Here is a 14,230-nt window from a genome sequence, read left to right as displayed (position 1 = left end):
AATTTTTTTTTAATTTTTTCAATTTATTTATTTTCAGAAAAACAGTATTCATTATTTTTTCACCACACCCAGTGCTCCATGCAATCCATGCCCTCTATAATACCCACCACCTGGTACCCCAACCTCCCACCCCCCGCCACTTCAAACCCCTCAGATTGTTTTTTCAGAGTCCATAGTCTCTCGTGATTCACCTCCCCTTCCAATTTACCCCAACTCCCTTCTCCTCTCTAACACCCCTTGTCCTCCATGCTATTTGTTATGCTCCACAAATAAGTGAAACCATATGATAATTGACTCTCTCTGCTTGACTTATTTCACTCAGCATAATCTCTTTCAGTCCCGTCCATGTTGCTACAAAAGTTGGGTATTCATCCTTTCTGATGGAGGCATAATACTCCATAGTGTATATGGACCACATCTTCCTTATCCATTCGTCCATTGAAGGGCATCTTGGTTCTTTCCATAGTTTGGCGACCGTGGCCATTGCTGCTATAAACATTGGGGTACAGATGGCCCTTCTTTTCACGACATCTGTATCCTCTACTTCTTAAGGCCACCCCGCTGCCTTTGGATGACTTTATTCCCCTCACTTGGCTTGCTTCCAGAGAGGAATGTACCCATTGTAGGTCACAAAAAGGGGAGGTTTCACTGGTTGTCATTGTCTTCCTGTGTCATTATGTTCTCAGGGCTCCCTACATGCATGGCACTGTCCCCAGCAAGGGCAATCATCTCACACTGGTTGAACATCTGTTAAAAGATAAGCATCTCGTGGCATTCTATTTGATCAGTATCTCCACTGAGTAAGAACAATCAGGTCATGGTTGCTTTCACCAAATATCTCTACATATCTATTCATAACAGAGAAGAATTTGAAAAATATCTGCTCCCCTTAGTGTATGGCAGGATTATTATATAGTTGTAATTGCCCATTATTCAGCGAACACATAAACAAATGAACATTCATTTATCTACCATGCGCTAGCCACTTTCCTAAGTGCTTTACGTGTGTTATTTCATACACATCACAACAATACACATAGGGAAAGAATTTTTTTTTTTTAATGGAAGACATTAGCCCTGATTGCCCAGGGTTATATAACTCAAAACTGATGGTTCAGCATTTGACCCTAACTGATACTAAAGTCAGTGTTCTTTGTTGTACACCAGACTATCTTTCATTCATTTTCAATGGGTATTTTTTCAGGAGTTTATATACCAGAATATTTAAAACCCTACTAGCATGACATGTATTTTCTTTATTGCTGATTACTTGCTGAAGCAAGCAAATTGTTATAGTATACACAGGCAAAAGATGTATTTTTCTAGCAACACATAAATATTTATAACAGAATGCCTTCTTGAAATTTCCTTTTCCATATAACTTATAAATTGCACATTACAATGATGTGAAGCCAGAAACATTTTGAAATCAAATTCTATATCCTAAGTTGAAAATGTTTATCACCTCAGTCTGTTTAGAACATTTGAATTTTAAAAACATACATTTTAAAGAATTTTTGGTTAAAAGCCTTTCTTTGAATGATTAGTATGGTATATGTATCATCAACTCCCAAATTCTGGCTTTCAGTAGAATCTGAGGTCATGATAGCATAAAATGTATTTTCACATTGTAAACTATTTGAAAAAGCATCTACAATTCTATCAGTCTCATTGTAAGATTCATCAGTGTTGTTCATCAAATACTCCTAGTTCCTTCTCTGATCACATAGTAGGAGTTAGCATCTTTGCCTCTTTGAAGTTGGGCATGACAATATAACTTGCTTTAGCCAAATAAATGTAAGGAGACGTCCATATTTCACAGCCATATGGAATCTTTAGGGTATAGTACCAATCACGTCTTCCCTCTGACAAGGTTTTGATAATTGAAGAAGCAGGTGTGAAGATGGAAGCTTTCTCAGTCTGGGTTCCTGAATGGTCACAATGAGCACAGCCTGATCACATAGTATGAACATTTGTTGTGAGTCACATAGGAATTTTTTGTTACTGTAGCATAACCTGGCTTATGCTGACTGATACCCAGCAAGGTCTTCCATTTGTTCATGTTCCCTTCACATTTTATGCACATAAACATACAGGGTTTTTTTTTACACAGCTATACTCGTATTATACATACACTTTTCTTGGACACTTTTCAAAACATATTGTAAAATTTTCTCTGCTTTTTCTGAACACCATGTTTGTCATCTTAATGGTTGTATAATAGCCTATTATGTCCATATGCAATTATTTATTAACTGTTTTTTTCTATTGTTTAAGTTGTTTCTGTGTTTTTCTATTACAAATAATGCTGCTAAAAGTAACTTTGCACATGCAGCGTTTTTTTTCTTCAAAATTATTTTCTTAGGATAAAGGAAAGAAATTGTTGTTTGCCTTCCAGTTTTATAGTAAAGTATTTTATAGTCAAACTTACAGTATACTTTTCTTTGATATAAGAATTTTAGTATTAATGAGATTGAGAAAAGATTGCTTTTATATTGTCATTCTTTGAAATCACTGTGCTGGGGCGCCTGGGTGGCTCAGTGGGTTAAGCCGCTGCCTTCGGCTCAGGTCATGATCTCAGGGTCCTGGGATCGAGTCCCGCGTCGGGCTCTCTGCTCAGCAGGGAGCCTGCTTCCCTATCTCTCTCTCTCTGCCTGCCTCTCCATCTACTTGTAATTTCTCTCTGTCAAATTAATAAATAAAATCTTTAAAAAAAAAAAGAAAGAAATCACTGTGCTAATTGGTTCAAAAGATAATGTTCGGAATATTCTGAAGCAGTGACCACAAAAGATATTCTTCTGAGATAAAATCAGGTCACACTCTAAACATCACATTGTGATGAACTACGTGATCATAGCATTTTTTACTTACTATAAATGGCTTAAAGTTACCCAAGTTTCTGCACAAAATACAGCTGAATTGTTTCTGCTGAGACCAAATTAGCAATGTTCCATCCACATGTTCAACGAGGGAAGCACTATTTCTCTAGAATCTCTTTTGGTGGTAAACATGTTTATACTCCATTAATCCTTAGGAAAACCAGACTGGTTGCCCAGCCAAGACACGAAAAACTCTGCTTTCCTCACTTTACATTGATCACTTTGATGAATAAAGCAGTTTTATTTCTTTTAACGCACAGACTATATATCTGAGATTGTCTGCCACTTTTATATTCACAGTATTTTATATTTATCTAACACTATTTTCCAAGGCACTCAGAGTGCTTCTTAGATATTATCTCATAAATGCTCTGTAGAATGATGAAGTCAGCACTTTACACAAGTATCTGAAACATTCAGAGCCACCATTTGTGAACTATTAAACACTGCCAATCTTCTTCCTTGGATTTCCTCCTCCTCTTCCTCCCTTTCTCGTCCTTATTTTTCGTTTCCGCCTACATTTCAGTGCCTAAGAGATAAAAACATCGCACCCAACGTCCTGATGGTAGACATAAGGGCTGCACAAAGAGGTGGGGGACCTTCTTTTCCGAATGCTTACTGACTGAGAGGTGCCCCTTAGAGGCCAGGCAGCTGCTGACATCATCTGATGGGTGCCCGCACCATAAGGTCCCACGGTGGGCATGACCTCCTGCTTAGAGACGAGTTCCTGAATGTCCAAATGGGGTCCTTGAATAATTCTGTGAGACCTTGGGATGGTCCCACGATATTTCTCATACCAGATTCTTCCCTGTAAAACAGAATTTGTCCCCCTGTTTTCCCCTTCTCAAAGAGGGACTGGAAGAATCAGATGAAAAATGGAGGCAGAAGTGCTTTGAAATTGTCTAGATGCAAAGAGGAGCTAAGATAGCGGAGGAGTAGGGAGACCATTGACTTTGTTTCGTCCTTCGAGCGCAACTAGGTAAGTTATCAAATCACTCTCAACACCCGAGAAATCCACTGGAGGTCTGATCGTCTAGGAGTATTTATGACCACATCAATTTAATAAATCAAATGTGATGGTGTTAGCACACATCCTACCACCACAGAAGAAAGATTAAAACAAAAACAAGAGCTTATTTCTCCAAACAAAAAAATCTTAGGTTAGGTTAAGTTTCACTGTGGGAGAGAATAACATGGGGAGGTGGGGGAAAACATCATTTAGAGAAATAGAAGACATTTTATGCTGAGAGGTAAATAGAATAAATAATAAATAAATAGAAATAAATATAATAGAATAAATTATGTATTATATAATATATAATATATTATATATAAATTATATAAATAAATTATAATAAAATAAATTCTATTATAAATAGAAAATAAATAGCAACTATGTTCTTTAGTGGTCTAGTTCTAAACTAGCTTTCTGCCACCCACCCCAGTTATTCCTATAAACTATGAGGCACCAGACTTGCTCCCAGCCAACCAGCATGAAAATCTGGGGTTACTCCTTTAGTGACCTTGAGAAAAAGACCCCATCCTTCAGAGTCTGCTTCACTGACAATAAGTGAGGATACCCGTAGCATATACTCCCAAGGATCACATGTCAAATTGTACACTGAGAACAGTTTGTAAGTTAAAAAGCAAACCAGGCCCTCACAGCATCCATCTCCACAAACTCCATAAAAGTTTTAGGGAGGGTATCATGGGGCACCTGGGCGGCTCAGTCAGTTGAGCGGCGGACTCTTGATTTCGGCTCAGGTTATGGTCTCAGGGTCAGGGGATCGAGCCCTGTGTCAAGGCTCCCCACTCAGCAGGGAGTCTGCTTGAGATTCTCTCTCCTTTTCTCCATCCCCACTTAGAGGAATAAATAAATATTTGAAAAAATAAAATAAAACAGGTCTCATTAGCTAATTGGGGTACCATTTCTAAGTCAAAAAGAACTTGATCACCGTGAAATGTTAGTAAGAAGAGAACAAGATGAGGCCTGCAACACACAGCATTGTAATTATTGCTTAATGTCTGTCTCCCAGCTAGAGCAGAGGGCGGCCTGCAGTGTGGACCGTGCTGGGCTATCCCCGTGCGCTGGGGACGCCTGGAGAGTGGCACATAGCCAGCCCACAGCAAAGGTCTGCTGACCGTGGAAGAGCCACGAGAGCACAGACTGGAGTATGGTTGAACACAGGAGAGCCCAAAACCTAAGGTCATGATGATGCAGTCAGCTCTGCCTGCACGGCTGGCCCGAGAGGGGAAAGGAAAGCAGAGAGCAGCTCTGGGACGAGTGTGAGAGCCACGGTCCTCGCTCACACGTCCTCACTCACACCTGCAGTTCACTTCTCAAGCTCGTCTCAGGGACGTGATCCAGCCACAAGGACTCTGGACGCAGGTGCACAGCGATAGGGACCCCCTTCCTCTAGTTGGGGAAATGGAATTCTGTCTATGCAGCAAGAAAGCTCTATGAACCAGTAGGCTGACTGACTCAGGCCCTTAAACACGTAATTAGAGAAATAATCTGTCTGCAGATTGAGGATGTTGCAAAGGTTTTACGTGTCAGAAGGGTTAGGCAAAGTCTTAATTTGTCGTCCTGCAATTCTGAGGTCCTCCCCTTGCGTCAGCCCCAAAGAGCACAGACAGGCTCTTGGGGATTTCCTGGGATCTTCCCCAAATGCCACGCCCGCTCTAGGTGAACTGAAGCTGGCCCTTGTCACCTGAGCAGGGTCAGAGAGGCTTTAGCCAGCGATCTTCTCTGTTTTTCCACTTACAGAGCCGCCAGTCCGCAAAGACAACCTAAGCCTTTTTGAAACGCGATCCCATCTCCTCAGTATTTGGGGGGCAGAAATAGGATGGGCCTTTGGCCATGATACCAGCAGTGGGGGGGCTAAACCAAAGCTTAGATGTTACAGAACAGTAAACTCGGTAACTCTTCTCAGAAGATCAGAAGATTTCCTCCTGTGAATTGTGCGGCCACTCAGCTGATGAGTGAAACGCCAGCTCCGTCCTGCCCCTTCCCCACCCCCAACACCTCCCACCTGCTCCAACACACACTCGGGCTCTGGCCTCTGTTTGGACACATGGGACACCCGTGAGCGCTGTGTTGAAATGCATGAGCTAGCTTTCCTCACTTGCACTCCTTGCCTTTGTTCGTGTTCCTAGTGCTGGGATCTAGTCCTACTTAACTGTGGAGCCCCAGTGGTCAGCCATTTGGCCACAGAATATGATCATCTTTGTACCTAAAACAGATGAATGAACGAAGGAAAGTTTAAAAGGGAAGGCATAGAGAGTTAACCTGGAGATAGTTCAGGGACAGAGAGTTTTAGAGAATTAAAGAGTGCTAAAATAAGAATTTTGTGGCTATTATTTAGTTCAACTTCACGAGCTCTGGGGAATTTTTGGCTTATTGCTTTCGTACCTTTATTTTCCCCCCAGCCTAATGGAGTTTCATCCCATGCATGTGCAGATTAATATTCAGGCAAAGACTCAAGGGGGTACTTGGGTAACTCTGTGGAGTCCTCTTTCTGCTCAACAACCTCCTCTAACTTTCTGCCCATAGATTCTAGCTGCCTCCCATCTTGAACTCTTTCCTCTGTCTCCTCACCTCAGTGAGACCAGCAGATTCTCTTTGGTTCCCCTTCCTGTACTGTGGCCTGGGGATCGCCTTTACACAGTAAGTGGGAACAATGGTAAGGGGTATCTATCTCATCTGATTCCTTTTCTCAATGATCTGGAACCCAGTGTCTGGAAATAACTGTCTAATATACTTTCTTGGGTTTGCTGGTTATTTATGGTGGAAGGGCAATCTCCATTGCATTTAATCCTTCATGGATGGCAGCAGAAATGTTATACGTTTGGTTCTAAAATTTCCAGTTGACTTTTTTATACCATGTACTCCCCTGGTGAAACTTTTTATAAACAATATTATAAAATCCAACTGTCTTTGTTTGCAAATATAAAATTATTGCTTGCAACATGTAAAAGATATTTACTGATGCCTTGAACTCTTTTAATCCAAGTTATGTATATATAAGATAAACATTTTGCTACATCTCTAAATTATGTATTAACCACAGAGCGCTTCTTTTAAATTATTAACACCAGACATTAAATTGTTCATGGGTGCTACCTGAACACTGATGTCTGTATTTAAAATTCTTCATAAGATTAGATTTCTTCTCCTATTTCCTTGCTATAGAGGCTACATTCTGTATATCTTCCTTATGGCATCCCACCATGTCAACTTACTGATTCATACTCTCTTAGTTAATTCATCATTTTACTCATAAGCTGTTAACTCATTTTTTTCTTGAGTGTGCATGGTGTGCTGACACTATTTTAGACCCCAGAGATAAAAGCTGGACCATTCCTACTCTGGAGCATTCTTCCTGTTTCGTGGAGGACATACTGCCTCACCGAGGAGGAACTCTTCCCAGGGAGAGTTGGCAGTGAAGGGTGTCTAGAGTAGGAGACACAAAAGCTGTACCCTGAAGGATGACGAGAGCTTCTGTGGGGGTCCATCATTGCAGATAGAGGGAGTAACTTAGAATTTAAAGAAGAAACACTGACTTTCGTGGAAGAAGTGGAGAAAGACATGTCTGGGCAGGTATATAGCAGTCCATTGTTCTGGTTACTATGACCATGAAACAAATTACCACCAAACTTAGAAGTTTCAAACAAACAAATGTGTGTATATATATATATATATATATATATATATATATATAGAGAGAGAGAGAGAGAGAACAGATTCTGTGGGTCTAGAACTAAAAAAGAAAAGACATAGTAAAAATTACAGTCTCTGCATCGTGATGTCTAAGGCTTCAGCTGGAAAGACATGGCAGTTGGGGGCTAGAAATCTGGAGGCATTTTCATGCCATCTGGTGATTGACGCTGCTGCCAGTTGTGGTTTCTCCAAGCGTCCCAAGCTTCTTCACAGTGTGGTGGCCTCAGAACTTGACTTCTCACATGGAAACCCAGGCCTCCAAAGTGAGTGTCCCAGGGACTAAGACAATTGCATCACTTTTTGTGACCTAGCTTCAGAAATTGTGTGTTCACTTTCTTGTTCTTTCTTTCCTTTTTTTTTTTTTAAGATTTTTTTTTTATTTGTTTGATAGAGATCACAAGTAGGCAGAGAGGCAGGCAGGATGGGGGGAAGCATGGGAGGGGGCAGAAGCACGCACCCCGCCCAGCAGAGAGCCTGATGCAGGGCTCGATCCCAGGACCCTGATATCATGACCTGAGCAGAAGACAGAGGCTTTAACCCACTGAGCCACCCAGGTGCCCCATGTGCATTCACTTTCATCGCATTTTATTGATTGTAAGTGAGTCACAGGCCTGCCCAGATTCAAGGGGAAGAGGCATAGGTCCTACCCCTCAAGAGGAGAAATATCAAAGAACTTGTGGCTGTTTATTTAAAACCAACAGACAAATCATGAAAGAGGCTGCTAAATCAGAGTGACAAGGAGGGAATTTGAACTTAAATAATCAAGGGTTTCCTTTCGGTTCTACCATTTCCTGGGCAATTAGTCTCCCTGTTTCCTTGTTGATGAAATGGATATAATGTTTTTTATAATTGGGTCATGGTGAGGATTAAATGAGATTATGTTTATAAAGTGCGTATTAACCATACTTGGCACATAGTTAATGCTCAATACTGACAGCTCTCCCCAACCTAAATTAAATCAAAATACTTAAGACTTTCCTTACAATACAAAATACCGTAATCATCTATGCTACCGACATACCTTACATGGTACAGTTTTGAAGTCAGATTTTAAGAAAAGTAGAAAACTTTTGGAAGTGTCTTTAAAAAAAAAAATAGCAAAAAAATAGTAGGAGGCAGAAAACTTGCTTTATATGTTAAGGCAGGAGAAGAGAAGACTAAAGAAAAGGTCGCCCAATTAGAGTTCAGGGCAAAGGGACAGCAAGAAAAAAGCTCCCTCTCTAACCTAGTGTACACCTCAAGGACGTTGCTTTCCATACGGAGAAGGTGTTCCCGGGTCTGTGTACAAGCCTGTCAGACACAACCATGTGAAACGCTGCCCTGTTTACAAAGCAGACCAGAGTCTCATCCCACATGGGCAGAACATTCCAACTCATTGCAGAAATGACTTTTACAGTATTAAAGGTGTTCTGAATTGGGGGGGGGGGCGGATATCTAAGCTCAGATAAAGCAAAAGGCATGTGTTAAGTGAGGATGAAAGAAGGTTGATAGTAGACCTTAAGTAAAAGATTATGTTTAGCATAAGAATTCGCCATCACCCCCTTGCCATACACACACAAATGCTGCCTGTCTTAAATAGGTAGAAGGGATGCTTTCATGGAGGAGCTATGGGCTGTGAACCTTTCAGTGTGCATCAAATTTTGGTCAATGTGCAAAATTAATTTTTGTCAAATGAAGAACTCAGTTTGTTAGGGTCATGAATGTCAGATAGACATTGAGAATCTTCATCTACTTAGAAACAAAAAGCACAGGGGGGACTGGGTGGCTTAGTCGGCTGAGCATTGAGCATCGGACTCTTGACTTTGGCTCAGATCATGATCTCAGGGTCCCAAGATGGAGCCCCACGGTGGGCTCTACCATTGGTGTAGATTCTGATTGGGGATTTCTCGCTCTCCCTCTCTCTGCCCCTACCCCCTCCCTCTTCCTCTCTCAAGCTCCGACAGCGTCCTCTAAAGATGGGCAACCAAGGGACACTGGTCTGCTTAGAAGGGCACTCTTACACTCCAGCCGTGGCTTGTCTCAATTTATTAAGTCCTTTAATCTTTTCAAGTATAATTTTAGAAATTCTAATCCTAGAATGTGCCAAAAATGCCTGAAAGTTGAAAACCATTGGCAAAGATTCTGACTCCTGACAGTTTGGGGTTTCTAAAGAGATTTCTGCCACTCAACGATTATGTGACCTGGAGGACTGTGGGCATGTCATTTAATCTTTCCTCATCTATCAGGTGGAGACAATAATATCCAGAACTCTTGTGAGGGCTAAAAGTGACACCAAATGTGAGAAAGTGCCTGCCTTTCAAAGTATCTGGGAAATAGAAGGTGCTGCTTTATTGGTAATATAGATCTGTAGTTCCTTGGTGACTTAATAAAAATATGTATTTTTAAAAAGATCTTATTCATTTATTCATTAGAGAAAGAGAGAGACAGGGGAGGAGCAGAGGGAGAGGGACAAGCACACTTCCCACTGAGCACAGAGCCCAGCATGGGGCTTGATCCCACAACCCTGAGATCATGACCTGAGCCGAAATCAAGAGTTGTTCACTTAACCGACTGTGCCACCCAGGTGCTCCTAAAAATAGTGAGTTCTGGTTCCTCCCTAGGGCCGTTAGCGTCAGTACATACACGGGAATCCCAGAGGGACACTCAGCGTTAAGTTCCTTAGTGATTCTAACACTCACTTAGATTTGAAAACCACCTAAATAAATCTTCTTCTAAGTAATAAAAACCAAATTTATAAGTTATGTTCCATTTTTGAAAATATCTCTAAGTATAGCTGTTTGTCTAAACCATTTCATAATTCTGTGAGGTTCATAGTCATATATTATCATTCCTACTTGACACATTTTTTTTAAAAAGAGGCTTTGCTCAGATTCACACAGGTGTCAGCAACAAATGGAGAGATGAGCAATCCTTCCGACCCACAGTTCAGTGCTTTCTCCTGGATGCAATATTTCCAACTGCTTCGTTTTGGGTATTTCGTTTCTGTTGGAATACTTAATAGATGGACTCAGCTGTCTTTAAGAAAAAATGCATAATATGACCATCATTATTTATAACCTATACCTTTATAGTCAAGATGAGTGTATATACCTGTGTATATAAATTAATTACTTAAGATGTAACTTTTTACCTTTTTGCTTTCTCTTTCAGGAGGTCACGAAGGAATCGAAGGTGCTGATTTTAGGGACTTCATCTTCTCCGTATTCCCCAAAATCACAAAACCCCTAGTTCAGACACATTTTCCCTTGCCTGCCTTTAATTAATTATAATAATCACATAGCCCATTAAATAGACTCATCGGTTTTAATTAACTGAAGAAATATTGGCAATGATTTCAATGGGCTAGTAAGATTTAATACAAAGTTATCAAGGTGTGTTATAATGTCGCAATTCATTGCCATGAAATACGAGACAAAACTTTATTAGATAACTTTATTATGTAACTTTCTAATCTATTTTGCATCAGTTATAAAGCAACACTTGAGTCAGCACCTGAGAACATAACTATAGGAATCTGGGGCGGATTCAGTTCTTAGAACCGCTCCCATAATTAGAGGTACCATAAGGCGGTTCAGGAGTTATGTTTCTGACTAAGGACACAAGCCAAGATGAAATCCTTAGAACAAGGGAGCTGCAGTGTTTTCCATGGACTTCAGCATTTCCTTCATTGTGTGACCTCAAACTTTGGTTTCTAAACACTTTTGATAGAATTTCGCTGTGCATGTGATACCTAGTGGGTCCCCACTTGACTGGGTTTAAGAACAACCCCAGGTGGGCATTCTGCATGCTGCTTTCTTCCCACCCAGGATTTGCTTTCCTTCTCTCTGTTTTAGATCTGTTAATGCCTATTTCATTTCAAGGGTGTCCTTAACTGCAGAGTGTGATATGGAGCCCTCAAGAAGTAAATTAGGGGGGTGCCTGGGTGGCTCAGTGGGTTAAAGCCTCTGCCTTTGGCTCAGGTCATGATCCCAGCGTCCTGGGGTCGAGCCCCGCATTGGGCTCTCTGCTCAGTGGGGAGCCTGCTTCCTCCTCTCTCTCTCTGCCTACTTGTGATCTTTGCCTGTCAAATAAATAAATAAAATATTTAAAAAAAATACTTCTCTTTTAAAAAAAAGAAGTAAATTTATATTTATATTGTCTATTTATATTTGTCTTGAGATATTTCATTCTGCGGAGCAGTCAGGAAGTAACAATAGTAACACAGGTGCCGGCTTTGCCGGTCAACAGCCCAGCTCCACAGCTCTAAGTTCATTGGGAAGTCTAGTGGCCTCCTGCTCCCTCCAGAACACTGGAGGGCATGAAAATGTTCTGCCCTTTCCTGAGAGCACTGTATTTCCTGTCAACTTTATGTCATCCTTCAATATCAGCCTTGACTAAATAAATAGCCAATAAATATTTATTGTCACCTCCTGTGAGGTAGCATTATCCCAGGCACTGCAAGAAGAGAGAAAGTTCTCAAATGCCTTTATCTTTTAGCTCCTTTTTTGATCACTTAAATTAGTGGTTTAGGGTTCCTAAGATTTTTGTAAGTTCACTATAGACAAGAATCTTTTCATATTTTTGCATCTTATATCACGTTCCCTTAAAAGGAAGGTGAAGACAGGATATTTTCCCCCAGAAAAACGCAAATTCACATGTGCATAATCTTTGAAGACATCCTCAGGAGGTCCATGGACTCCTGAGTCCCATGCAACACACCTTGAAGAGCATTGGTTTCAGATTTAGAACTACAGACATAGACATTTCTGCATATTATTTTCTGAATCTCAAAGAAGAGTTTTGAACCAAAGGAGATAAACCAAGGGGCCAGGAAGGGAGTGTTACAACAAGAAGATGTTGAACAAAGTTTTATTTGAGCCTCTGATTGATGTTCACTAATTTCAGGCTGTTGTGCAAGCCTGTCTTGGAGTAGTACATTGATTTATCTCCTGATGCCAGCTCCTTATTCCATTGGGAACTGGTTGGTATAGCTCTGCAATTAGTCAAAATTTTTATTTAATTTTTAAAGCTAATACAAAATGAGTAAAGAAGAGCCAGTTACAAATCAACAGAGATTTTTAAAAAGCCATAAAATGAGATTACATATAACACTAGCTTAAATATTGAAACATATAAAGAAATAACCTTCAAAGAAAATAAATATTAATTGTACATGAAAAAGTATAAAACCTATAAAACAAAAAGTTTAAAAATAAAAATTATCTCCAAAAAAATAACTGGGCTCAGAGGATTGGCCAGAAAAATTAGTATTAGTTTTCAATATATGGATATTACCAAACTATGTAACTGTTCAAAGTGTAAGGTAAATATGAAAGCTTCCTCGTAACCCTAATAACAAAGATCACATAATCTTGCCAAAGACAGAAATAAAAAAAGTAAGCAATAGGCCAATATTAGTCATGATTTGAAACCATTAAGGAAGTTTGAGAAATAAAATTCAACATTGCTTAATACTTGCATATCATGATGAAGTAAGATTTAATGTTGAAACACAAATATGGTTCAAATTTGAAATCTCTTCATATAATCCATTATAGCAATTGATGAAATTAGAAAACCCTATGATTATCTTAATTGCTTCAAGAATGTATCTAATTAAATGAATACCATGTCCTGATTTAATACACACACACACACACACACACACACACACACACACACACAGCTATCTAGAAAGATAAGAATATTTCCTTCACATGATATAGCATACATTTCTTAGATCGGGAGTCAGTGTCATACATTAAGGGTGAAACACAGGGAACATGTTCAGTAACCGCTTCTGTTGGAAATTGTACTGAAAATTCTAACATTTTGTTTAAGATTTATACTTGAGAGAGAGAGTGGAAGAGAGCACGAGAGAGGGTAGGATCAGAGGGAGACGCAGGTTTCCCACGGGGCGGCGAGCCTGATGTGAGACTCGATTTTGGGACTCTGGGATCATGACCTGAGTCGAAGACAGAAGCTTCACTGCCTGAGCAACCGTGGCACCCCTGTTCTGAAAACTCCACACAATTCAGTCAAAAAGAGGAAAAATGCAGGAATATTTATCAGAAAGGGAGAAACTAAATTGTATTATCATTTTGATTCTTTGATTCTTTATTTGGACTGACATGAGAATCTATGAAATGTTTAGAATGAATGGTAGTTGGGTAAATGATTGAATTTATGTGTGTATAGGAACTATTAAAAAGTATAAATTATATAGTTTCCTATGCCAGCAATAAATAAATTTGAAAATACAATAGAAAAAATACTATTACCAGTAATACTCAAATAGGGAACTAGAAATCAACAAAAAAAATTTGTGAGCCCATGTAAAAACCATTTTACCATAGGACACAAATTTAGTTTTTATTACTTAGAAGATGACTTACTTTGGTGGTTTTCAAATCTACGTGAGTGTTAGAATCACTAAGGAACTTAACGCTGAGCGTCCCTCTGGACTTCACCCTGTATGTACTAAAGCTAATGGTCCTAGGGAGGAATCAAAACTCACTATTTTTTAGGAGCACCTGGGTGGCACAGTTAGTTAAGTGAACAACTCTTGTTTTTATTATTATATTTTTATTAATATATTTATATTTTATTATATATTTATAAATATATATTTTTTATTATATATTATTATTAA

This window comes from Mustela erminea, chromosome 17 (assembly GCF_009829155.1).
Source record: "Mustela erminea isolate mMusErm1 chromosome 17, mMusErm1.Pri, whole genome shotgun sequence".
Lineage (NCBI taxonomy): Eukaryota > Metazoa > Chordata > Mammalia > Carnivora > Mustelidae > Mustela > Mustela erminea.
This window is presented reverse-complemented; position numbering follows the sequence as displayed.